The sequence below is a fragment of the Heptranchias perlo genome, unplaced genomic scaffold, assembly GCF_035084215.1.
Source record: "Heptranchias perlo isolate sHepPer1 unplaced genomic scaffold, sHepPer1.hap1 HAP1_SCAFFOLD_54, whole genome shotgun sequence".
Lineage (NCBI taxonomy): Eukaryota > Metazoa > Chordata > Chondrichthyes > Hexanchiformes > Hexanchidae > Heptranchias > Heptranchias perlo.
This window is the reverse complement of record NW_027139559.1, coordinates 7533774-7559746: the sequence shown is the minus strand read 5'-3', so window position 1 is coordinate 7559746 and position 25973 is coordinate 7533774. Positions and strand designations below refer to the sequence as shown.

Sequence of the window (25973 nt, the reverse complement as noted above, 5' to 3'; positions counted from 1 at the left end):
ATTATGAGGGGCAGAGATAGGATGGATACGAAGAAGCTTTTTCCCTTCGTTGAGAGTTCTATAACAAGGGGGCATAGATTCAAGGTAAAAGGCGGGAATTTTAGAGGGGATTTGAGAAAGAACTTTTTCACCCAGAGGGTGGTTGGAGTCTGGAACTCACTACCTGAGAGGGTTGTGGAGGCAGGAACCCTCACAACATTCAAGAAGCATTTGGATGAGCACTTGAAATGCCATAGCATACAAGGCGACGGACCAAATGGTGGAATATGGGATTAGATTAGACTGGGCTTGATGGCCGGCGCGGACACGATGGGCCGAAGGGCCTCTCTCCGTGCTGTCTAACTCTATGACTCTGTGTCGCTTGTACAGCAAGAAACCCGCGATTTCATTATTACACGGATATAATGCCGTGCTCAATATTAACATTAACACTGAGCGCCAGGTCTGGATCTGACGTTTACCCCGTGGTGCGGGTCCCCCTCCGCGTTTCTATTTACCAAAAAATGAAAATCAGAAAATAATAATCTCACCCAGCAGAATTGGGGATTGTTCGTCTTTTGCAGGACAGGATGAGGCCGCTCGGCCCGTCGGGCTTGGATCGTAAATTCTGTTCACATTCTCCGCTCGGTGTTGTTCTCCGTGTACATTTTTAATTTACCGATTTGTCTTTTCTTTTATTTTCCTTCTCTCTCTTTTGCAGACTGAGTGGGAAAGAGGTTCGCTTTGGAGGAGAAACGTTTCGATCAAAGATTTGAACATTGTTTATTCTGATTGCAGGTTTCTCGGAGACCCAGCGGGAGTTCAGTTCTCAGTTTCCTGATTAGTCGGAAACAGTGGAGCCAACTTGCTGCAAGAGAAAACAATAAATGAACAACATCAACAAAGTGAAAGCAAGAGAAAGATACAAGCAGAGTCTTAACCACCCCTGGCCCGGGTTTAAGATCATTTGGTGAAACATTCGAACAGCGGCCGCGTGGCCTAATGGATAAGGCGTCTGACTTCGGAATTAATTGATGATGTTATCAGAAGATTGCAGGTTCGAGTCCTGCCGCGGTCGTTTTTACATTTGTTCCAATGTGCGCCGTATCTGTTTTACACCGACAGTTTCTCACAGTGACTGACCGAATGGAACGGAAATATGTGAATTCCTTTGCTTACAGAAGCTGACTCTGCATTTTCAATATTATCGATCTGGGTGCACGGTCAGGACATAGTTTAAAAGTGGCTTTATTTCAACTGTTTGGATTCAGAAATGATCGGCTGATCCATTGTGCTCTGTCCGGATGGGTCCGAATCCCATCCGCGTCGTTATTGTATTGACAAGGCCCGACATAAATTTTGGACAATCAAAACGGGTTTGAATGCTGTGATTATCAATCCGACACCAGTGTTTTATGTGTTTTAAGTCTGTGTCTCTGGATTGTTTACATTTTGTTTAAATGGAGAGGGATAATTGGAATTATTCACCTGCCCTACTCAGATAATGGTCGAGCAGAGAGGGCAGATCGGAGAGAAGTCTTTCTGTCCTTCCTTGCTGCCTCTGGGGTTTACAGCGAATGAAAGGTTCACGGGAATAACAAATGATAAGGGAGCTGGAACATAAAGAGTTAACTTTATCCATCAGGAAGAAATCTAATTTCAAAACATTTTAACAATCTTGAACCAGTCCAGTTATTAGATTTACACCAAGTCTGTACATGTTTTTCTGTTTCGTGTCATCTGCAAACTTTGAAATTCTGCCCTGTCCATCCAAGTCCATGTTGGACACTATCGATTTCAAGCCGATGATATCAGGCCTTCTTTACCAAAATCGTTTTCAATGTTAGACTTGCATTATCAAGTAAGATTTTGAAGAATATATTAGATAAGAAACTACATTGCCGTCTGGATATGCAACGTAATAAAAAGCTTCCTGATTTCCCTGTGAAAATCCGAGCTCTAATTTTATGTCCCGCCCCACCCCAACCACCAGAGGAAATAACTTCTCTGTATCTACTCTTGCGAACCGTTTTATCATTTTAAATACCTCAATCAGATCAACCTTTCAAACTGAAGGGAATACAATCCAAGTTTATGCAACCTGTCCTCATGATTTAACCCTTTAAGACCAAGTATGATTCTGGTGAATCTGCGCTGCACCCCCTCCAAGGCCAATATATCCTACCTGAGGGGCGGTGCCCAGAACTGAACGCAGTTCTACAGATGTAGTCTGACCAAGGCTCGATACAACTGAAGCACAACTTCCTCCTCTTTATATTCCAGTCTCCTTAAGATAAAGGGCAACATCCCTTTAACCTTTTTGATTACCTTTTGTATTGTCCACTAGTTTTTAATGATTTTTGTACATGGACACACAAATCCCTTTGCTCCTCCACTGTTCCTAATATCGCGACATTTAGAACATTTTCCGATTGATTGGATCCAAAGTGAATTACCTCACACTTCCCCACATTGAACTCCATTTAACACAGTTTTGCGAGTCACTTAATCTGTCTCTGTCCCTTTGTAACTTCCTGTTCCCATCCACTCAGGTAACTGTGCCTCCGATCTTACTGTCATCTGCAAACTTGGATATAAAACTCTCTATTCCTTCATCCAAGTCCACTGAGAAATATTGGGAGCACTTTCCCGAGTGTTCACTGAAATCCGGGTTATTAATGTTCTGAGGAATCCAAGAAATCCCACGGTGTTTCCCCACAGAGGTTTCAGTGAGCGCTGCAGTAAATCAGGCCCTCGGGACTTGATTGAAAACCCTCAGTTTTTGCTGTTCAATCAGAATTGTCTTTGCATCCCGTGCTGGCGAGTCAGGGATTAGTGTTCCAAGAATCAGGAATAAGATCAGGAACCACATCTTGCTGACTACGCTACTGGAGAAATATGAGTTCGATTTTTTTTTTGATCCGCTCGATCAGTTTGAATTTGACCCAGAAACAGGAAGCGGTTTTGGTGAAACTGATCCGAGGGTGAAGCGCGAAGGTGGTTGAAGCGATGAGCTGCTCAGTGATTGGATCCAGCCCGTGTGGCTCAGGATCCCGGTCTGGTCTCCGTCGCCGACACTGTTTTCTCCCTGATCGGTTTCCCTCTGCTTTCACCAATTGCCCCAGGGACCACCGTTTATATCTGGATTCAGCACCAGGCAGAGAGATAGAAACAACTGTCTGCTGTTTATTGACTTGATCGGGAGGTTAATGTCACCGATGGCTGATTCACTGAGATCTGTGCTCAGCCACCATTTGGTTTGGTTCCCTGTACGACGCTTGTTCTCGCCGGGTGAAGAAGACAGATTTTTGCTTTCACCAAGTCGACACAATACTGGACCGGCCTAATTTTCTGTGTGAATAACTGGGATAAGTGGTCAGAGAAGGCTGTTGTAAACCGCCGTGGAACAAAGTATAACTTTTGACGGATCAGAATTATTTCACGATCATTAAAATCCTGCAATTGCTGGGACCTCGAGCCACAATGATGCATTCACGGCGTGCGCCATTGTCGATAGGTGAATGTTGCAGCAAGTGAGATACGGGATGGGGTGAATTGCCCATAATTTCTGGAACATTTGCGCCGCTCGTCCGGAAGACTCGATTAAATAATAAAAGTTGTTCTCGTCGCTCAGCCCACCGTTGCCGTCAACCGTGATGCCGAATTCGCTGTATTTACGTCATTAATCGCGCCGCAGTCACTTGCAATTGGACAATAACGGCAAATGATGTATGAGGCAGCAAGAAATGACTGAGAAAAGTCACAAACTTTAGCCTCTCAGCTTCTCTCCTGCCTTCTCACTCTCTTTCTCTCAGGTGCATCATTTTGTTCCATTTGAATCGTTTTTGTTTCTCTCTCCTGCTTTCCATCCTTCTATCCAACACCGCCTTCTTTCTTGGAAAAAGGCGCTTCTGCCATCCACAACTATGAGAGAAGCGATTTGGTGATATTTGACTCAGAACAAAAGCATAGGAAAGTTTGGCTGGGATTTCTCACCAATCAATCAATGAAAGCCCCAAAACGAGATTTACACCGGTCGACCAACGAACTACAAGTAAAGGGAATCAGGGGTTACGAGGAGCGGGCAGGAAATTGGGCATGAATTTATATTTGAGGTTAGCATCAGATCAGCCATGATCTTATTGAATGGCGGAGAAGGCTCGAGGGGCCGATTAGCCTACTCCTGCTCCTATTTCTTATGTTCTTTTAACCGCTGGCAATTGAACCATGCAGCCACTGCAAAATTTCGCCACCACCCACAGCCGATCAGCCATCCTTTCATGCTGTTCCTGTCCATCCAGTCTCGCTTTCTATTCCGATGTTCAGCACCATCGAGTTGTACACTAATTATTTCAAGTGAACAATATCAGCCTCTCTTCACCAACTTTTGAATGTACAACTTGTCTCATCAAGTAAGATTTTCAAAAATCGAAATGCTCTGAAGCCACATTGCCGTTTGTGTGAGAATAGGTACACGAGGTAGACTAGCGCTGGTACACATTTTCTGATATAAAACACACACGCATTAAACTATTGTGCAGTAGTTGTGGGAGGTCACCCACAGGAGGAGGTCAGGGCCTGGTGTATCACAAACATTACTCACCAACATTTCGTGGGAAGAGATGAGAAATGTAATAGTATCAGACCAGATAGTGTGGAGAGAGTGTGGGAATACAACTGGCTGAATAGGGCTATATATACGATGTACTGACAGGGGATAAGGAAGAGAAGGTCATGACTGATATCCATGGTTTCTCATGCAGAGACCGATGAACAAAAGATCGATGTTATTGCGCAGACGCATTGAAGGAAGAGACTCAACAAAGTCGCTTGGCACAAGTATCAATGTCATAACGTTGGGAAAGCACCACATAAATGTGGCGCTGTGGCTCAGTGGTTAAAGCACCTGTCTTGTAAACAGGGGATCCTGGGTTCAAATCCCAGCGGTGCCTTCAGCTTATGTTGTTTGTTCCCATGTTTTGTTGCTCCCATTTTTCCACCCGTTTCCTCCTCCACATTTGCAACTTGCAGAAGCCCTTGGTTTGCTTCCCAGCCTCTCTGTGTTGGCTGCCGAGTTAAATTCGTTCCAGAGATTCCCATCCACGGGTTTACAATTGCAACGAATCATCTCCGTGAGGTTAAAGTGCCCCCTGCTCCTTTATATTTCCATGTAATAATATCAATCAATTGCGGAATAAAAATTCAGCTGTTCGCTGATATTCTGTATTTTCCTCAATCAAGTGGACAGGAGGGAACGAATCTTTCTGTGAGGACGTTGGACAAACTGATTCTAGGGTGGAGCTAAACATTCATGGTGGAGATTAAACACAGACCAACACCGCGGGACCGCTTCTGGTCAACGACTTTAATTCTTAAACCAGAGCTGTTTTAGCGAAGAGGTTGAAGAGCTGGATTCTAAATCTTAGGGGATGCCGAGGCTCCGGTTTAACCGGATTTACACGGTTCACTTCACTTCAATAGGAAAACATTCCACAATTTCAAAAGTTTCATCCCCTCATTCTTGAGACCGGACAGGAAGTAAAATTTCATTTTCTTTTTGCAGTTACAGCAACAGGATTCTTCTCAATGTAAGAAAAATGGTGTGTTTAAAACTGCAAGGAGTGAATTAACCGCAGATTCGGGGCCAGCGCTCTCCAGTTTGATCGTATCTACAACACTCATAGAATCATAGAATCATAGACTGGTTACAGCATGGAAGGAGGCCTTTCGGCCCGCCGAGTCCGTGCCGGCTTTCTGCAAGAGCAATCCTGCTAGTCCCATCGCCCCGCCCTATCCTCGTCGCTCTGCAACTGTTTTCCCTTCATGTACTTATCCAATTCCCTTTTGAAAGCCACGTCTGGATCTGCCTCCACCTCAGGCAGTTCATTCGAGGTCACAACCACTCGCTGTGTGAAACATTTTTTCCTCATATCGCCCTTGGTTCTTTTAACAATCACCTTAAATCTAGGACTCCTGGTTCATGACTCCTCCGCCAATTGGAACAGTCTCTCTCGACCTCCTCTCTCCATACCCTTTATGATTTTGAATACCTCCATCAAATCTCGTCTCTGAATTCTGGCTCCAGGGAGAGAAGATCCAGCTTCTCCAGTCTATGCACGTAACTGAAGTCCCTCATCCTTGGAATCATTCAAGTAAATCCCTTCTACACCCTCTCTAAGGCCTTCACATCCTTCCGAATGTCCGTTGCCCAGAACTGGTAACAATACACCAGCGCAGCTGAACCAGTGTTTTTTAAGGTTCATCAGAACCTCCTTGCTTTTCAAGATTGGTTAACGGAGAGAAAACAGAGAGTAGTGATAAACGGGTCATTCTCAGGTTGGCAGGCTGTAATTAGTGGGGTGCCGCAAGGATCGGTGCTTTGGCCTCAGCTATTTACAATCTGCATTAATGAATTAGATGAAGGGACAGAATGTAATGTATCCAAGTTTGCTGACGATACAAATCTCGGCGGCAAAGCAAGCTGTGAGGAGGACACAAAGGGTCTGCAAAGGGATATAGAAAGATTTATTGAGTGGGCAAGAAGGTGACAGATATAGTATAATGTGGAGAAATGTGAAGTTATTCACTTTGACAGTCAGGATAGAAGAACAGAATATTGTTTCAATGGTGAGAATCTATTAAACGTTGGTCTTCAGAGAGACTTGGGTGTCCTCGTTCAAGAAAAAGCTAGTATGCAGGTACAGCAGCCAATTAGGAAAGCAACTAACATGTTGGCCTTTATTGCAAGGGGGTTGGAGCACAAGAGTAAGGAAGTCTTACAAAAGTTTTGGTCTCCTTATCAAAGGAAGGATATACTTGCCTTGGAGGCAGTGCAACGAAGGTTCACTAGATTAATTCCTGGGATGTCTGGGGTTGTCCTATGAAGAGGTGTTGAGTAGAATGGGCCTATACTCCGTGAAGTTTAGAAGAATGAGAGGTTATCTCAAAGAAAAATATAAGATTATGAGGGGGCTTGACAGGGCAGATGCTGAGATATTGTTCTCCCTGGTTAGATAGAGTAGAACTAGGGGCATAGTCGCAGGACAACGGGTCGGTCATTCAAGACTTTGACGAGGAGGAATTTGTTCAGGCAGAGTGTTGTGAATTTTGGAATTCTTTACCCCAGAGGGCTGTGGATGGTGCGTCATTGAATATATTCAAGGCTGAGATAGAAAGATTTTTGGACTCTAGGAGAATCAAGTGATATGGGGATCAGGCGGGAAAGTGGAGTTGAGGTCGAAGATCAGCCATGATCTGATTGAATGACGAAGCAGGCTCGAGGGGCCGGATCATCTACTTCTGCTCCTATTTCTTATGTTCTTTAAACAGGAAGTGTCGAGTTGGCTGTTTCCCTTCCATGAAGGGCATCAGTGAACAGCTTGGGTTTTTATTACAAGGTCCCACCCTTCAGCATCATTACTATGGAGCCGTTATCTGAAATACAACGCCATTGGGATTGAAACCCACAACCTTTAAAACCGCTTCATTTACTCACAATGACGTATCAATGCGCTATCCTTTGCGTCACAGAGCCAAAAGCAGCAAGGCTTTTTTTGCTGAGCGGTGAACTGACACGGAAAGCAGTTCGGTAGATTTACACTTGCCAATACAGTCTGTGGGGTTTTGAAAGGCACGTTTTTATCAGCCAAACATCTAAACGGAGCGACAGAGCTACGACAGCAGAGTGAGAGATGGGGGTTGAGAGATATGGTGAGAAGCTTGATCGGTGGGCTTGAGGGGCATGGGGAGAAGGACGCAGTTGGGGTTGATTGATATGGTGAGAACTGGGAAGCTGGGGTTAGATGAGGAGTAAAGCTCCCTCAACACTGACCCGTCAAACTCACCCAGGGCAGGTTCAGCACGAGTTAAATACAGAGTAAATCTGCCTCTATATTGTCCCATGAAACAGTTACAGGGCAGGTACAGAACGGGTTAGATACAGAGCCAAGCTGCCTCTAAACTGTCCCATCAAACATTCCAAGGGCAGGAGCCCGGAGCGCGGGGATATCACAGTATCATCGTCGGTGTAGCACAGGAAGGGGGGGGGGGGCATTCCGCCCCTCGAGCCCGTTCAGCCATTTGATTAGATCCTGGCTGATCTGTACATAGGAACAAATGGAAGCTATTAATCTCCTCGACCCTGTTCTATCATTGAGCTATTTCATCGCTAATCTGTACCTCAGCTCCATTGACACGCTTTTCCTCAAAACGCTCTGAAAACCTAAACCAACAAAAATCTCTCGATCTCAGTGCTGATATTTTCATTTGAAGCAGTTGCCACAGCCTTTTCGGAGAGACAGTTCCAGATTTCATGAAGAAGCAGTGCCCGTGGTAAAAGCGGATCTCGATCTACAACCCACTCCTCAATGTGCCCGGTTTCCTGGACGGACAGAGAAATTGAGGGGCAGCAGATCCTTACATATCCTACGCTCAGCTCCAACACTAAACAGCAACTCCCCAATGTTGGAGAAAGAGTTTGCTTTCGACATTCCAAGCTCCTTGTATCTGAAATGTTATGTTGAGAATACAGCATGCGCAGACAATGGGACAGGCAGAAATGCAGATTTGGTAAATAACACGCAAAATACATCCTCACAAATTAAGCACACTGTGCAAGGAAATGGGGAAAATAATAAACAATAACGAGAATAATAAAAATAACCATAATAATCTTCATCATTATCATATTTGAATTAATGCAGGATAATTGATTGTGGGGAATATCCGTGAACGAGTTATTTCATAGGACGGTTGCTTTTATTAAATGTAAAGAATTTGCAACAGTAAACAGTGACGACGATGGTAACAGACTCCAGGAGGACACAGACAGACTGGTGAAATGGGCAGACACTTAGCAGATGAAATGTAACGCAGAGAAGTGTGAAGGGATTCATTTTGTTTGGAAGAACGAGGAGAGGCAATGTAAAATAATTGGTCCAATTTTAAAGGGGGTGCAGGAACAGAGAGGCCTGAGGTTGTACGTATACAGGTATTTGAAGGTGACAGGACAAGTTGAGAAGGCTGTTGAAATGCCATAGAAACATAGAAAATAGGAGCAGGAGTAGGCTATTCGGCCCTCCGAGCCTGCTCCGCCTTTCATTGTGATCATGGCTGAGCCTGTATTTCAGTACTATATTCCCGCTCTCTCCCCATACCCGTTGGTGCCTTTTGTGCCTAGAAATCTATCAAGCTCTTTCTTAAATATATTCAGAGACTTGGCCACCACAGCCTTCTGTGGCAGAGAATTCCACAGGTTTACCATTATCTGAGTGAACAGGTTTCTCCTCACCTCATTCCTAAATGTCGTACCCGGTATCCTGAGACTGTGACCCCTCGTTCTGGACATCCCCAACCGGGGGAAATATCCTCCCGCATCCATTACGTCTAGCCCTGTCAGAATTTTATATGTTTCAATGAGATCCCCTCTCATTCTGAACTCGAGTGAATATCGGCCGAGTCGACCCAAACTCTCCTCATACCACAGTCCTGCCATCTCAGGAATCAGTCTGGTGAACCTTCGCTGCACTCCCTCCATGGCAAGTATATCCTGACTTAGGTAAGAAGACCAGAACTGCCCACAATAATGCAGGTGTGGTCTCACCAGCGTCCTTTATAACTGCAGTAAGACATCCATGCTCCTGTACTCAAATCCTCTTGTAATGAAGGCCAACATACCATTTGCCTTCCTAACTGCTTGCTGCACCTGTATGTTTGCTTTAATGACTGGTGGACAAGGACAACCAGGTTCCTTTCTACATCGACATTTTCCAAACTATTTCCATTTGAATAATACTCCGCCTTTCTGTTTTTCATTCCGAAGTTGATAACTTCACATTTTTCTACATTATACTACATCTGCCATGCATTTGTCCACTCACTCAACTTGTCTAAATCGCCATGAAGCCTCTTTGCATCCTCCTCACAACTCACGATCCCACTTATTGTGGTATCGTCAGCAAACGTGGAAATATCATATTTGGTTCCCTCATCCAAATCATTGACAAGGAAAGCACCGGATCCAGTCTCAGACCGGGCGTTTGTGTCCCTCCCCGGGAAACAATATACCTCGGCCCCACCAAACCTCCCCATACACAGAGCACAGGCATTGTAAAATCCGGGGAGCTGGTAACCTGGTCACTCGACCTTCCAGTCGGATTTCCCGAGAACCAGAGAGTGAAACTGTCATTGGCCCTCTGTGGGAAAATCAGGATCAGTGACAAAGAAATTGTGGAGTCAGGATAGCCGAGCGGTCCAAGGCGCTGTGTTTCAGTCGCAGTTTTTCCCGGAGGTGTGGGTTCGGATCCCAGTTCTCACATTCAGCACTTTACACGCATCGAACTAATTTTTGTTCTTTCGACTGGAGTTGATTTTTCTGCCCAGTTGATTTGTTCTTTCCAGAAAACCAGCCCGCCTTCCGTCCACGGCAGGTTTATTTTCATTTGTTGTAAGAATGTATAGTGTTGGGGTTCAGCAGAACACGGCCCGTGCAATCAATCCATTGTGACACAGACCAGTGTTGTCCAATACTTTGGCCACTAAATAAAAATGAGGAATGAACACAGTCTTTGGGCCTGTGATCTCAATACTCATATTCGCATGAGGTTTGCATGTGAACTTTAACCTTTATGTGTTGTTGGTAAAATGATAAGATGAAAAGCAGAGTGTGCGAGTGTTGTTTCGTCGTTGTGAGTGTTTTACTTCCTTGGTTACTGAATGGTGAAAGATGTTATGAAATACACACATGTGAAGTCCATTTCCTTGTATTGTGTGCAGGCGATGTTTTCTACTAAAATCCGTTCATGTGGATAAAACGGCGTCATTAGAGCCACACCTGCGTTTAGTAATCAATTTCAATTGGACAACACTGGCAGAGAGCTTCGTCGAGTGGCCTGAGCCCGGACATTGATGCTCCAGTATTGTCAGGGCGCGATTCATTTTTCGTCACTAACAAACTTTCCATAGACACGGAGGGATTGGAGGCTGCTATTACATAAATATCATAGTCAAATATACAAACTCATACTTTGTATATACACACTTGAGGTTGTACAATAGTGGAGGGGGGGCACTAGTTAATGTTCTTTAAATGAGGCGGCACTAGGTGGGGTGGCATGATGGAGTTGAGCAGTTGTTACCGTTGTGCTTTAGTGAGGTGGCGAATGTAACAAAGGCTGCACACTGGTGTTGTCCATAGGAACAGGAGTAGGCCATTCAGCCCCTCATGCGTGCTCCGCCATTTGATAAGATCATGTCTGATCTGTGATCGAACTCCATATACCTGCCTTTGGCCCAGATCCCTTAATACCTTTGCTGCCAAAAAGCTATCTATCTCAGATTTAAATTTGGCAATTGAGCTAGTATCAATTGCCTTTGCGAAAGAGAATTACAAACTTCTAACACCCTTTGTGTGTGGAAGTTTTTTCCAATCTCAGTCCTGAAAGGTCTGGCTCTAATTTTTAGACTGTGCCCCCTACTCCTAGAATCCCCAACCAACGGAAATAGTTTCTCTCTATCCAGCCTACCTGTTCCCCTTAATATCTTATAAACTTAGATCAGATCACCCCTTCAAAACGGTAGAGAACACCACCTCAATTTGTGTAATCTCTCCTCGTAACTTAACCTTTGAATTCCGGGTATCAATCCAGTAAACCTACACTGCACTCCCTCCAAGGCCAATATGTCCTTCCGAAGGTACGGTACCCAGAACTGTTCACAGTATTCCTTTTAAGATAAGCTCGGAGAGGACATGAGGATAGATAGGGGAAATTCGACGAAGGTGTGAGTTCAGGGCTAGGGCAGGGTGGAGCGTAGGGAATGTTTGGCTTGGTGGGCTAGGGGAAAGGAGGGAATCGGCAGAAGAAGTCTCGAATGGTCTCAATATTAGAGAGAAAGAAATCCATGAGCTCCTCGCACTTTTCGTTGGAGGTGATGGTGGAGAGTCTAGGGGTTTAAGAAAACGGTATTCTATCACTTTGGATATATTGATAACATAATACAGCACGGCACAGAAACAGGCCTTTCAGCCCAACTGGATAAATAAGTATCCCAGGGTGTCGGCGCAGTCTCCCATTGATCCCACGTTGATGCCACAGTGATCCCACAGCGTTCCAGTGATTCCATAGTGATTGCACAGTGTTCCAGTGATTCCATAGTGATTGCACAGTGTTCCAGTGATTCCATAGTGATTGCACAGTGTTCCAGTGATTCTATAGTGATTGCACAGTGTTCCAGTGATTCCATAGTGATTGCACAGTGTTCCTGTGATTCCATAGTGATTGCACAGTGTTCCTGTGATTCCATCGTGATTGCACAGTGTTCCAGTGATTCCATAGTGATTGCACAGTGTTCCAGTGATTCCACAGTGATTGCACAGTGTTCCAGTGATTCCATAGTGATTGCACAGTGTTCCAGTGATTGCATAGTGATTGCACAGTGTTCCAGTGATTCCACGGCGCTCCCAGTGATCCAAGAGTTGAAGCTGCACTTGTGTAAAAGGCCGAGAGATAATTTTTATATGCAACAACTTATATATAATTTATAAATTATATTTTATACATTACATAGAATAGGTAAAGTAGGTAAAGACGTTTTCCCTGTAACACCATGAACCTGAAACAAAATGTCCGCCAGTGCCCCAGTCATCCGACTGTGTCTCACTGCCCTAGTGATCCCGCAGCGATCCCACAGATCTTCAGAGATTCAACAGTGGTCTCACAGTGATCTATTGATTCCACAGAGATCACACTGTGATCCCACAATGAAGCAGTGATCTCACATTTACCCAGTGATCCCACAGTGACCCAATGAACCCACAGTGATCCCACAGTAGAGTGAACACACGTGAGCCCCATTGGGTGCAGTCTGTGGTCAAGGCCTTGGTCAGTCTCTTCTGGAGAGAAAGCTTCTTGGCCAAGGAATCCTCCTCCACCCAAAAATTTTCTCGCCATTTCTTTCATGATGCAGTGTTTCCACCAAAAAGTTCATCTGGAGAGAGGGAGAAAATGACTTGACTAAAAACAAAGCAAGATATTTCAACGGCACAGCTGGAGCCCAGAGATCACGCACACCCCCTCACACTCGCTCCCTCACTCATTCCGTTAAACAGGAAATCTCTCAGCAAATACCACTGACGGACAAAATCTCCAGTTAAAAGCAGAGAATGTAATAAAAGGGAGAAGTTGGGAGAGAGTGAGACAGAATGACACCCAGGACAGGCTAAAGAGCACATGTTGCTTCTCTCTCTATGTCTAATACAAGTTTGCAGGATTTTCTCTGCTGCTTTGCCACTCACGAACTCACTTACTCCCCCTAAAACGTGCCGGTCAGTCTCCCTGTCCCGGTCAGTGTTTGCTGCAGAGCCCAAACTGCCACTGTGTTCGTTTGCACTTCTGTTCCTGGAGCAGGGGACAAAAAAAAACTGTAGTTTCTTGCTACTTCACTACTTTTGTTGCAGTTTGCAAAGGTGGAAGAAATTTAAGTTTGCATTTTTCTTTTGTTTTAATTATCAGTTGACAAAAAAAGGCCTGTAGTTTGTGGTCAGCTTACATTTTGTGGCTTTTTTCAATCAGCCATAGAGTTAAAACAAATTCATGACATTTAAAAGAGTCAAAGCAAAGAAGTTGTAAAACAAACAAATGCTTTAGAAAGATCCCTAACTGAGTCACCGCGACAATATCTCAGCAACATTAATTTACACAGAAACAAAGCTCAGTTTATGAAGCAGATCAATCCGAAGTGTAAACGATTGAGAAAATCTTTAAAGACAACAACGACTTGTATTTATTTATTACAATAAAAACTATATATATCTTACGATGCAGTCTCCTCTACATTGGGGAGACCAAACGCAGATTGGTTGATCGCTTTGCTGAACACCTCCGCTCAGTCCTCAAGAGTGACCATGACCTTCCGGTCGCTTATCATTTTAAATACCCGCCCCTCTCCCAATCCAACCTGCGTGTCCTCGGCCTGCTACATCGATTCAATGAAGCTCACCCTTTGCTCGAGGAGCAGCACCTCATCTTTTGATTCGGCACTTTACAACATTCCGGATTCAACACTGACTTCAAGAAATCAGAACCACTGCTCCCATTTTGTTGGACAGCAGGTGTTGGTAATGGTCCTGCAGTTGCCATTTACAGCTGCTCAAGACCCATCTTTTGTTTCTTTACTTGTCCAACTAACACCCTCCTTGCCTTAAAATATCATCCCATTTGTCGTTACTCCTGCCCTCCACCCTATCACAAACGTTCCCGTTTATTCTTTCCTGCCATCCCCTTCCTCACCCCATTTCCTTGTTCTGTACTTGATTAAAAACAGTTAAACCTTTGACTTCTTCCAGTTCTGACGAAAGGTTTTCGACCTGAAACATTAACTTTGTTTCTTCTTAACAGTTGCTGCCTGACTTGCTGATTATTCCAAAAATTTCTGTTTTCATCTCAGGTTTCCAGCGTCCGCAATATTTTGCTTTTGATTTAGAATACTGTACAAATTTCTGGTCACACGATTATAAAAAGGATATTGAAATACTGGAGAAGGTCCAAGTTAAATTGACAGGAATGATACCAGAACTGAGAAAAGACTGAACAGGCTGGGCATTGCTTTTCTAGAAAAGAGAAGACGGAGGGTGACTTAATAGAGGGCTTCAAAATCGTGAAAAGGTTTGATAGGATAAAGGTGGAGAAGATGTTTGCACTTTAGGGTGAGTCTAAAGCGAGTGGTCAAACATACAAGGTAGTCAATAATAAATGCAATAAGAAATTCAGGAGACAATTCTTTGCACAGAGAGTGGTTAGAATGTGGCACTTGAGGCCAATAGCATAGGTGCATTTAAGGGGAAGCTCGATTAGTACATGAGGGAGAAAACAATAGAAAGTTCTTCTGATCGCTTTAGATGAGGAGGGGTGGGGGGAAACTGTGTCGAGCTTAAGCACGGCATAAACCAGTTGGGTCGAATGGCCTATTTCTGTGCTCTATATTCTACGTAAAATCTATGTATTGTTACATCCATGGGTTACACTATTTAATTGATAGATATTTGGCACTTCAGTATCACGAATATCCAGTTCAGATTTCAAAGGATATTGTTGTTACAATCCTGGGCTGCCCAATCGTATAGTTTTATATTGAAAATTGCAGAAACACGAATATCCAGTTCATATCGTCAGGACGAACTACTGGATCCGGGAATTGGAAGTACAATTTCAAAATTTGCGGATGACACCAAATTGAGGGTTAAAGATAATACCGAGGAAGGATGCGACACAATACAAGAAGACGTTAATAAACTTACAGAATGGGCGTGAAAATGGTAACTGAATTTCAATAGAGATAAGTGGGAAGTGGTACATCTTGGTATTAGGAATAAGGAGGCCACATACTCTGGAAAACAAGAGTGTAAATGGGACAGAGGAGCAAAGAGATCGAGCGGTACAGATTGAAAAATCATTAAAAGTTGCAACGAAGGTTAACAGCGCCATAAAATCCAAACAAATTAAAAGGGTTCAATTCTAGAGGAATAAAATTGAAAAAATGAGATGTTATGTTAAATTTGTATAGAATTTTGGTTAGGCCAGACTTAGAATACTGTAATCAGAACAGAAAACGCTCCAACACTCAAATGGTCGGGCAGCTTCTGTCGAGAGAGGATCAGAGTTAATCTTTCAAGTCTGTGCACAGTTCTCGTCTCCATACCATAAAAAGGATATAGAGGCTCTGGAGAAGGTGCAAAAAAGACTGACAAGAACTATACCTGAACCGAGAGTTTATAACCATCATGAAAAACTCAACAGACTGGGACTTTTATACCCTAGAAAAGAGAGGGTGACCTAATAAAGGTCTTTACAGTTATGAACGGTTTTGATATGGTGAAAGTCGAGAAGATGTTTCCACTTGTGCGGAATCCAAAACTTGGTTTCATCAATATGAAATTGTCACTAATCAATCGAATAAGGAAATCAAGAGAAACGTTTTTACACAGTGAGTTGTTGGAATGTGGAACCGGCCTCCATATGGGGTGGTTGAGGCGAATCGCATTGACACATTTCAGGGGAAGCTAAATAAATGTATAGAATCAAATAATCATAGAATGGTTATAAAACGGAAAGAAGCCATTCAGCCCATCGAGCCCATGCCGGCTCTTTGTAAGAGCAAGCCAATTAGTCTGATTCCCCAGCTCTTCCAATTTTTTCCATTATCCAATTACTTTTTTGGAAGCCACGATTGAATCTCCTTCTACCAACCATTCAGGCAGCGCATTCCAGATCATAACTACTCTCTGGGAGTAACTATTAAATTCTGATAGAGTTAGATGAGGTGGTGTGGGAGAAAATGGTCTGTTTCTGTATTGTAAATTCTATTTAGAATCTATGTAAAATTTATATATTGTTACATCCATGTTTACGTTTTCATAGTGTTCGATATTGGACAATGTAGAAACACGATTATCAAGATCAGATTATCAGGGACGCTATTTTTACATCCCTGGGTTAAAGCAATTCAAAACGTATGTCATGGCAAACTTCCTTCCAAATGCCATTAATTGTTGTCACTTAAAATATTTATTCCATTTGCTCTTAAACGATGCAATGGTTAAAGATGCAATGATCTCTTTTCTGTTTCTTCCATTAGCCGTAGTAAAACATTCCATGCTCCAAAAACCGCTGATTGAAGAATTTACATTTAAACACATTCACGATGAGCTAAAATTATCACTGATCCTAACAACCAGAGGATACGGTAAATCTCTATTACTTTATCAGCCACCTTCATAATATTAAATTGGAGTCTCCTTTTCTCAGTTCCTGTGGAGATAATCCTGGTTATTCAAGTCTTTGATAGTCGCTTTCCCTTCCCTGGCCTCATTCGATTGATTCTACATTGTGTCCTCGATGGCTTTAATTTTGCTTCTATATATGGGCAACAAAATTGGACACAATATCCTGGAACTACCGGCTTTAACCATAGGGAAAAACTAATAACTGATTCATCATGGCCATCATCCCCAGAGAGCAGTAAAACTGTCTCGAACCAAACAGAATAAAGACAAATATCGAATAAAGTATCATCCGAGTCACAGTTGCTGCTCCCATCTTAAAAAGAGGATTCCCTGAAAGTTGCCTCATAGTTGTGCAGACCTATTTCAACGTGATCACTCCACATGAACCAAGTTATGCTGTTCGAACGAAAAGATGCGCACGAGTTGTTTCCAATGTTAATTTATTTCAACAAGTCCGTCGATGATATTAACCACTTTCTGGTGCAAGAATATTAGCGCAGAAATCACTTCTGCTCCGACAATGGACAACTAGTGAACGCATTACAATGAAAATCAACAACAACGTGCATTCATAGACCGCCTTTAGCATGATAAAAATTCCCAAGGGGATTAAGAGGAGTGAGGAAAAGCGATTTGGTTTAAGGCGTGTGTCAAAGGAGGAGATGGAATTGGAGAAAAGGAGATAAGAAGGTTGATTATAGAGAGTAGAATTTAGATGTCTGAAAGAATGGCCAACAGTGGAGGGATGAAGAGAGTGGAGGATGGTAAAATATAACAATAACTACTTGCATTTATATAGCGCCTTTAACATAGATAATTAACCTAAGGCGATTCAGTGAGACATAATTAGATATCAAATGGATCCCCGGCTAAAGAAGGAGATATTAGGAAGGATGGGAAAAGCTTGAAGCAAGAGTTGAGTTTGCTGTCATGTGTGAAAGAATGAAAGAACTTGCATTTATTGATCACCTTTCAAGACAAGGGCTAAGAGGAGGAGGAATTTCTGAAGAGTGTTCAAGAGAACTTTCTGGAACAGTGTGTTACCAGCCCAAAGAGGATGGAAACAGTTCCGAATCTAGCTCTTGGGAATGAAGTGGGACAAGTGGAGCATGTTTCAGCAGAAGAGCAGTTCGGGAACAGCGATCATAATATTATTAAGTTTAGAATATTTATGGGAAAGGAAAAGGAACAATCAAATGTAAAAATGCTTAATTGGAGGAGGTCCAATTTCAGTTCGTGTAATGGGGATCTTGCACAGGATTGGAATCTAAATTGGTCGGCAAAACTGTAATTGAACAGTGGAAAGCTTTCAATGAGGAGTTGGTTCGGGTACAGAATAGACACATCCCGACGAGGGATAATGGAAGAACATCCAAAGCTAGTGCTCCCTGGATGACTAAAGAGATAGAGATTAAAATGAAATAGAAAACGGAGGCTTATGACAAAGCTAAGCTTCACAACATTGTACCGAACCAGGCTGAATAGAAAAAGTAGAGAGTAGGTATAAAAAGGGGAAAAGAGGGGCATGAGAGTGAATGTGAGAATAGATTAATGCTAACATAAATGGGAACCCAAAATCTTTAACGAACATATAAATAGTGAAGGGTAGTCAAAGGAAGCGCGGGTCGGATTAGGGACAGAAAATGCGATCATTTTATGAAGGCAGAGGGCGTGGCTCAGGTACAAAATAAATACTTCACATCGGTCTTCACTAGAGAAGAGGATGCTGCCATTGTAGCTTTGAAGGAGGAGGGAGCAGCGATTTTGGATAGGATGAAAATAGATAAAGACGAAGTACTTAAAAGATTGGCAGGAATCAAAGTAGAAAAGTTACCCGGTCAGGATGGGATGCATCCTTGGTGACTGAGGGAAGTTAGAATGGAAATTGCGGAGACTCTGGCTACAATTTCCCAAATCCTCCTTAGATTATAGAGGATAGTGCCGGGGGACGGGAGGATTGCAAGTGTTACAACCTTGTTCAATAAAGGGAATAGGGATCAATCCAAACTTACCCGCCAGTCAGCTGAACGTCGGTGGTGGGGAAATTTTGGAGGCAATAATCCGGGAGAAAACTAATTGGCACTTGGAAAAGTCTGGGCGAAGAAATGAAAGTCAGCAAGGATTTATAAAAGGAAAATTGTGTTTGGGTAACTTGATTGAGCTCTTTTTAAAATAACTGAGAGGGTTGGTGAGAGTAATGTTGTTGCTGTTGTGTATATCAAGGCAGCATTTGACCGAGTGTGGCGCCAACAAGCACGAGTAAAATTGAAGTCAACGTGAATCAGGGGGGGGGGGGGGGGAAACTCTCCAGTGGCTAGTGTCATACCTAGAATAAAGGAAGATGTTAGTGGTTGTTGGAGGCCAATCATTTCAGCCCCAGGACATTGCTGCAGGAATTCCTCAGGCCAGTGACCCAGGTCCACACATCTTCAGCTGCTTCATCAATGACCTTCCCTCCATCATAAGGTCAGAAATGGGTATGTTCACTGATGATTGCACGGTGTTCAGTGCTATTCGCAACCCCTCAGATAATGAAGAAATCCGTGCCCCCATGCGGCAAGACCTGGACAATATCCAGGCTTGGGCTGATAAGTGGCAAGTAACATTCGCGTCAGACAAGTTCCAGGCAGTGACCATCTCCAACAAGAGAGAGTCTAACCACCTCCCCTTGACATTCAATGACATTAAACGAAACTGGACCAGCCATATAAACACTGCGGATACAAGAGCAGGTCAGAGGCTGGGTATTCTGCAGCGAGTGACTCACCTCCTGACTTCCCAAAGCCTTTCCACCATCTACAAGGCACAAGTCAGGAGTGTAATGGAATACTCTTCACTTGCCTGTATGAGTTTTGCTCCAACAACACTTAAGAAGCTCGACACCATCCAGGACAAAGGAGCCCGCTTGATTGGTACCCCATCCACCACCATAAACATTCACTCCCTTCAACACCAGCGCACCGTTGCTGCAGTCTGTACCATCCACAGGATGCACTTCACCAACTCGACAAGGCTTCGTCGACAGCACCTCCCAAACCCGCGACCACCACCACTTAGAAGGTCAAGGGCAGCAGACACATGGGAAGAACACCAACTGCACGTTCCCCTCAAAGTCGCACACCATCCCGACTTGGAAATCTATCGCCGTTCCTTCATCGTCGCTGTGTCAAAATCCTGGAACTCCCTACCTAACAGCACTGTGGGAGAACCTTCAGCACACGGAGTGCAGCGGTTCAAGAAGGCGGCTCACCACCACCTTCTCAAGTTGGTTCACTCACCACCTGCCGCAGACACAGTCTGGCAGCTATCTCCTTCAGGGCTCGGCCAGTCTTGGTGCTGCCGAGCCACTCTTGGACATTGAAGTCCCCCATCCAGCGGAAATGTTGTGGCTTTGCTACCCTCACTGCTGCCTTCTGGTGGTGCTCAAGATGGAGGAGCAATGATTCATCAGCTGAGGGAGGGCGGTAGGTGGTAATCAGTAGGAGGTTTCCTTGCCCATGTTTGACATGATAATATAAGATTTCATGGGATCCGGAGTCAATGTTGAGGAATCCCTGGGGCACTTCCTCCTGATTGTATATCACTGTACCGCCACCTCTGTTCGGTCTGTCCTGCCGGTGAGATGGGACATACCCAAGGATGACGATGGAATACTATGGGACGTTGGACAGCTCTCCCAATTTTGGCACAAATCCCCAGATGTTAGTGAGCAGGACTTTGCAGAGTGTTCTGGGATTGGTTTGCCTTTTTCGTGTCCGGTGCCCAGTGCCTCCATGTCGGGTGGTCCGTCTGGTTTTTTTGCTTATTATGACTTTTATGTAGCGAGATTACACTACTGAGTGGCTTGCTCGGCCTTTTCAGAGGCTGATTAAGAATAGTTACATAGCCACCATTACTGATACTAGTGTTTTTTATTCCAGATTTTATTTAATCAATTCAAATTAAATTCTCTAGCTGTTAGTAGCAGGATTTGAACTTATGACTCCGGATTATTAATCCAGTAACATGACCACTATGCTACCGTACCCTTATTTTGAAGGAGGAGGTCACGGGTCGGTTTGCTGTAGATGTGGAGATGGGGGAGGGTGGGCAATGGAGGGATGTGAGAGAATTTTAAATTTGACGGGTATGGAATTGGGAGCCAGTGAGTGTTAGTGAGATCGAGCAGGACTTGGTGGTGGTTGGAAGGTGGAGGTTGTGTGGCCGGCCCGGAGTGCATTGGAGGAATGGAGCCTGGAGAGGAGAGAGACATTGATGAGGGTTCAATGGCAATGGGCCGAGGAAGGAATGGAGGAGGCTGAGGGAATCATCGGGTCTTTGTGATAGAAGTTAAATCGGGTCGTGATCTCAGCTCTGTGTTCCATGGCGAAAATTTTACTGGAGCCGTTAACCAATGTACAATAAAAAGGTAAACATTTGCAGTAAAATAGCGGAGAGAGGAATGTCAATGTGGAACGTTCAGTATCTGTCCCCTGATATCACCCACAGTCATTTCTCGGCTGCAATAATCAACCTGCCCTTTAACACGTTCAGTGTCCGTCCCCTAATATCACCCACAGTCATTTCTAGGCTGCAATCCTCAACCTGCCCTTTAGCACGTTCAGTGTCCGTCCCCTGATATCACCCACAGTCATTTCTAGGCTGCAATAATCAACCTGCCCTTTAGCACATTCAGTGTCCGTCCCCTAATATCACCCACAGACGTTTCGAGGCTGCAATTCTCAAACTGCCCTTTAACTGTCCCCGTGTCAGAGACTTTTAACTGGGAAACTGCAGGACCAGAATGAAACGTGTCTGCTTGTGTCCCTGGATTCAGTCAATACTGCGGGGAAGTCGGTATAAATTATAAATGAATCACCAGGAGTGAACACGGTCAATACAACAATAGAAAAACTGTAAATGATGCCGCTCATTATTCTTGGATCAGTCCTGTATGAGAACAGCGTTTAACTTTATTCCTGAGAGAGATTTGATTCAGATAATGTGTTGGACTTAGAGTTGCTTGTGTTATATCCACTACATTATTTCCATTGGAGTCAAAGCTGCTGATGTAATGTGTTTGTTCCACGGACTGTAACTAATAGCAATGATCAGGAGTATAACCGTGTCAGTGGAGACCTATCCCCTGTATAAATAAGGGCTTGTGTGGTTGCATCAGCTCAGAGTGTCTGCCGGAGCTGTAGTTTACAGGCCAACAGAAGTCAGTGCTTCATACAGAAATGGGATATCCAGTAATTCATCAGATACAAGAGAATTACTATCCTCTTCTTGCAGCCGTTGGAATTCCGGGTAAGCCTTTATCTCAACTGTTAATGTTGTAAATCGGTGTAAACTCTGCTGCTGTATTTGGCAAATTATTTTTTCTCCCTGCATGTTTCACACAGTCGCCTATTCTGTTTTATCGGTTGAATGATGGAATGTGTTAAGTCTCTGCTCTTTCCGTATTGTGGCAGCTGCATTATGATCGTAACGAACTTTGTATATCCAACCCTGGCATTGTTACTGGTTTATTCTCTGCACTGAATGTACTGTGGAATAATAGTATGTCATTAGCTTCGAAACATTCGGTCTTGTAGGAGTTACATTTAATCTGTAATGACCTTTGTATATACACACCTGACATTGTTACTGGATTATTCTCCATAATGGAAACAGCTGTCTGGGCTAATGGCTGGTATCAGACCAACAGGAGCTGTTAACAGTTTCATGTTGTGGAACTAAACTGTCCTGGAATATTGTTTCGTAAATGTGTTTTCAATGATTGATAAGGAGACAGCTCACGGTCTCAGTGTTACAAGGAGGCAGTACAATGTCCTCCCTCCACAATAACATGGTTCAGTTTAATTGGGATTTCAATGTATTTATTGGTTATCACTGTTATGAAATGTTACCTCATTATGTACGTATCTGACGCCGCTTCAGTTGTCTGGTCAATGAACGGAGTTTGATGCTGAATCTTTCACATCTCCTCCTCTGCTTCACTGTGGATGAATTTACTGACTGTCACTGGACTTCTTTGTAAAATGAAATGTTTTGATGTCATGTTGTCTCAGTTTGCATTGTATCTGTTGGAATCAGGAACCTTTCTATTTATTTGTAGATTCTAATTATAATGTTTGCGTATTGTTAATTGGACAGTCCCGCCATCTCTCCCTTTACTTTGTAACGACAGGGTAAGAAATCTCAATCATTGTCAGATCTGTCTGGAAGAGGCACTTGATTCTGTTTATTCAATGATTTGCAGATGAAGTGAACAGTGTAGGTGAACAGGTGGAGATTGAATGGTCTGTAGAAATATTAAACTATTCAACAGACGCTTCACTATTCAACAAACTGACACTGAAAATAGGATCGGTGGAACACGGGGCTGTTGAACAGAATGGAGGGGCAGGATGATAAGATTTACTCGGATATGAAAATGGACTTGACGAAGAAAGTGGAGTGAGTGATAGAGAGGGCGACTGAGAGGGAAAGCGCGAGGCTGTGGTGTGAATAATTCATCAGAATGACCAGCTGAAACTTCCAGTACAATTAAACATAGAAAATGAGACTTGAAGGTGTTATTATGATGTGTTCAGATTGGGTGAGTTTTTATTGTGGGACTCGCTCCTCATGTTCATATCCCTGTCAGGTCCTCAGTCTGTTTTTGTAAATGTTCCTTGTTTTCCAACTTAACACTAAACATAATTAAAAATTACTTCAAGAATAGAATCAGTAATTTCTTGATCCTGATGAATAATTCGCATATTGTATTTATAAAGCTCGGTTGAATTCAATGAACAACGAGGATGATTTAATTAATACTTTTCAATTTAATTTTAATTGAATGTACAAAGTAAATTTATTGAACACATTTGATACACAACACCGGTTTCCAACATCAATAACCACAGAAATGAACTGTTGAATTTATTAGTTGGTTTGTGTTATTTGGACCTATCGATTAGATTTCCTCCAACACTCTGCTGCAGTCTCTCCCTGTGGAATCTCAGCCTCTCCTCCCACTGCATTGAATCCTCTGTCTCCTCATCCCTTGCTTCAGTTTATCCGCTTTTCCAAACCATCTGCTCCTGACTCCCCTTCAGCTCCTTCATGTCCTATTCCTTTTCTCCCTCCGAATCTCACTCACTGGCTCGGTCTCCAGCTGCCTTTCCCGTTTAGTTCCAGCCCCTGTCGGCTCTCTTAACCCAGCTCAACAAACCAGCTGCAACTCCCCCTGTCCACTCACCTTCCCGACACTTCGCACTCTTTCCCCTCCGTCTGCGCCCCAAATCCGACTTAATCCGCTGGATTTCCGGTGTATAAAACCCCTTCTTCCTTCCCCACCGGCACTGCGCCCTCACTCAGCCCTTCCAGTGGCTCCGGTGCTCACTTTATTCACTTTCTGTATCGATTTCCCAATTCATTATTGATCATTGTGTTTAAAACATCGCTGCCCGAAAGCGCTGCCCAGGCCAATGAATCACTTTCCACCGTTCGATGCAGCATTAAAGCTGGAAATTTCACCCCAGATCCTCTCAAACTGATGTTTTGGCTCCAGATCTGATCAGTAATTTATCTGCTTCCTTTTCTCTCTCTTACAGTTAACTTGGTGGCGATTGTGATCCTGTCCCGAGGAAAATGCGGTCTCTCCAAATGTATCAGTCGCTACCTGGTGGAAATGGCAGCGGCCGATCTCCTGGTCGTTATATCTGATGTGATATTGAGGAGGGTTAAAGTGATTTATTTCCCAGTGTCATTCCTGGACATTACACCCGTGTGTAGTTTTATTTTCTACTTGAGTGTTGCAGCCACGGGGGTTTCTGTTTGGCTCACAGTCGCTTTCACCTTTGATCGATTTGTGGCCATTTGTTGTGAGAAGCTGAAAGTTAAATATTGCACCGAAAGAACGGCGGCTGTGGTTCTGGGAACAGTAAGTGCGCTGGGCTGTTTAGAGAGTCTGCCCTGGTACTTTGTATATGAACCTCGAGATATAATTGATAATGTTCCCTGGGGTTGTGAGAATATACGGAGCTACCGCACTTCCCCTGCATGGGCCGCATTTGACGTGTTTGACCTCATTTTAACCCCTTGTGTCCCGATCTGTCTGATTTTGCTGCTCAATGTTATTACGGCCAGACGTATTTTTGTGGCCAGTAGAGTCCGCAGAGGACTCCGGCGCAGCAGCACTAGAGAGAATCACAAGGACACAGAGAGTGAGAACCGAAAGAAATCCATTATTTTACTCTTCAGTATATCGGGCAGTTTTATATTGTTATGGGTGACGAAGGTTGTCTTTTACATTTATCTGCGAATTGCAGACACTCGGTTTTTTTACTCCTTCACTGACCCTGTTTATATTATACAACAAATAGCAATTATGTTGCAGCTTTTCAGTTCCTGCACAAACACGTGTATTTATGTCCTGACCCAGACTAAATTCAGAGAGGAGCTGAAGAACGCGGTGAAATACCCACTCAATCTAATTGTTCAATTAGTGAAATCATAGAAAGAGCTGAAGGGTTTCAAGCAGGAGAACTAAATCCCATTTCATACTCCATCCCCTACACTCCCCAGGGGACGGAAACTACATGTTATATTAGCAGCACAGAGCCATGAAATTACCTTAAATCGGATTGCGATATATTGTATTGATAACCTGACCTATTATGGCCGGATTCACTCTGCAGACGGCACGTGAATTGTTACTAAAATGACGGCAGTCAAGAACTCAGCTGGACTTTAACTTAATGGCAGCCGGGCAAATTGGCCAAAGCTGCTGATCAAAGTCACTGGTGTGGGTCTGAAGAGAATGGGTGTACTGCACAGAAATGGAGAGAGAGAGAGAGGCGGACAGAGGTGGAGAGAGAGGCAGAGAGAGAGACAGAAAGAGAGAGAGAGAGGCAGAGAGAGGGAGAGAGCAGGAGAGGGAGAGAGAGAGATGCAGAGAGAGGGAGAGGTAGAGACAGAGAGCAAGCGACACAGAGAGAGACAGAGACAGAGAGAACGAGAGAGAGGGGGACTTGGAGAGAGACAGAGGGAGAGAAAGAGAGAGAGGGAGATAGAGAAAAAGGGAGAGAGGGGGACAGAGACAGAGACAGAGACGAATGGAAAGAGAGAGAGTGAGTCAGAGGGACAGAGAGAACAACGACAAAAGAATTGTAACGATTTAAAAAGTGTAGAATATTAAAACAGGTTCACACAAAAGGGAAGGAGTGTGTGTGTGAGAGAGACAGAT

General features: G+C 43.8%; 2 non-coding genes across 2 annotated transcripts; both read left to right on the top strand.

Annotated features, from left to right (window-relative positions):
- The first annotated feature begins 967 nt into the window (after positions 1–967).
- Positions 968–1057, top strand: trnar-ucg (transfer RNA arginine (anticodon UCG)). Its single transcript is given in 2 exon segments — positions 968–1004; positions 1022–1057. It is a non-coding gene; the product is annotated as a tRNA-Arg (tRNA).
- A 3801-nt stretch (positions 1058–4858) lies between these two features.
- trnat-ugu (transfer RNA threonine (anticodon UGU)) lies at positions 4859–4931 on the top strand. Its single transcript has one exon. It is a non-coding gene; the product is annotated as a tRNA-Thr (tRNA).
- Positions 4932–25973: the final 21042 nt, after the last annotated feature.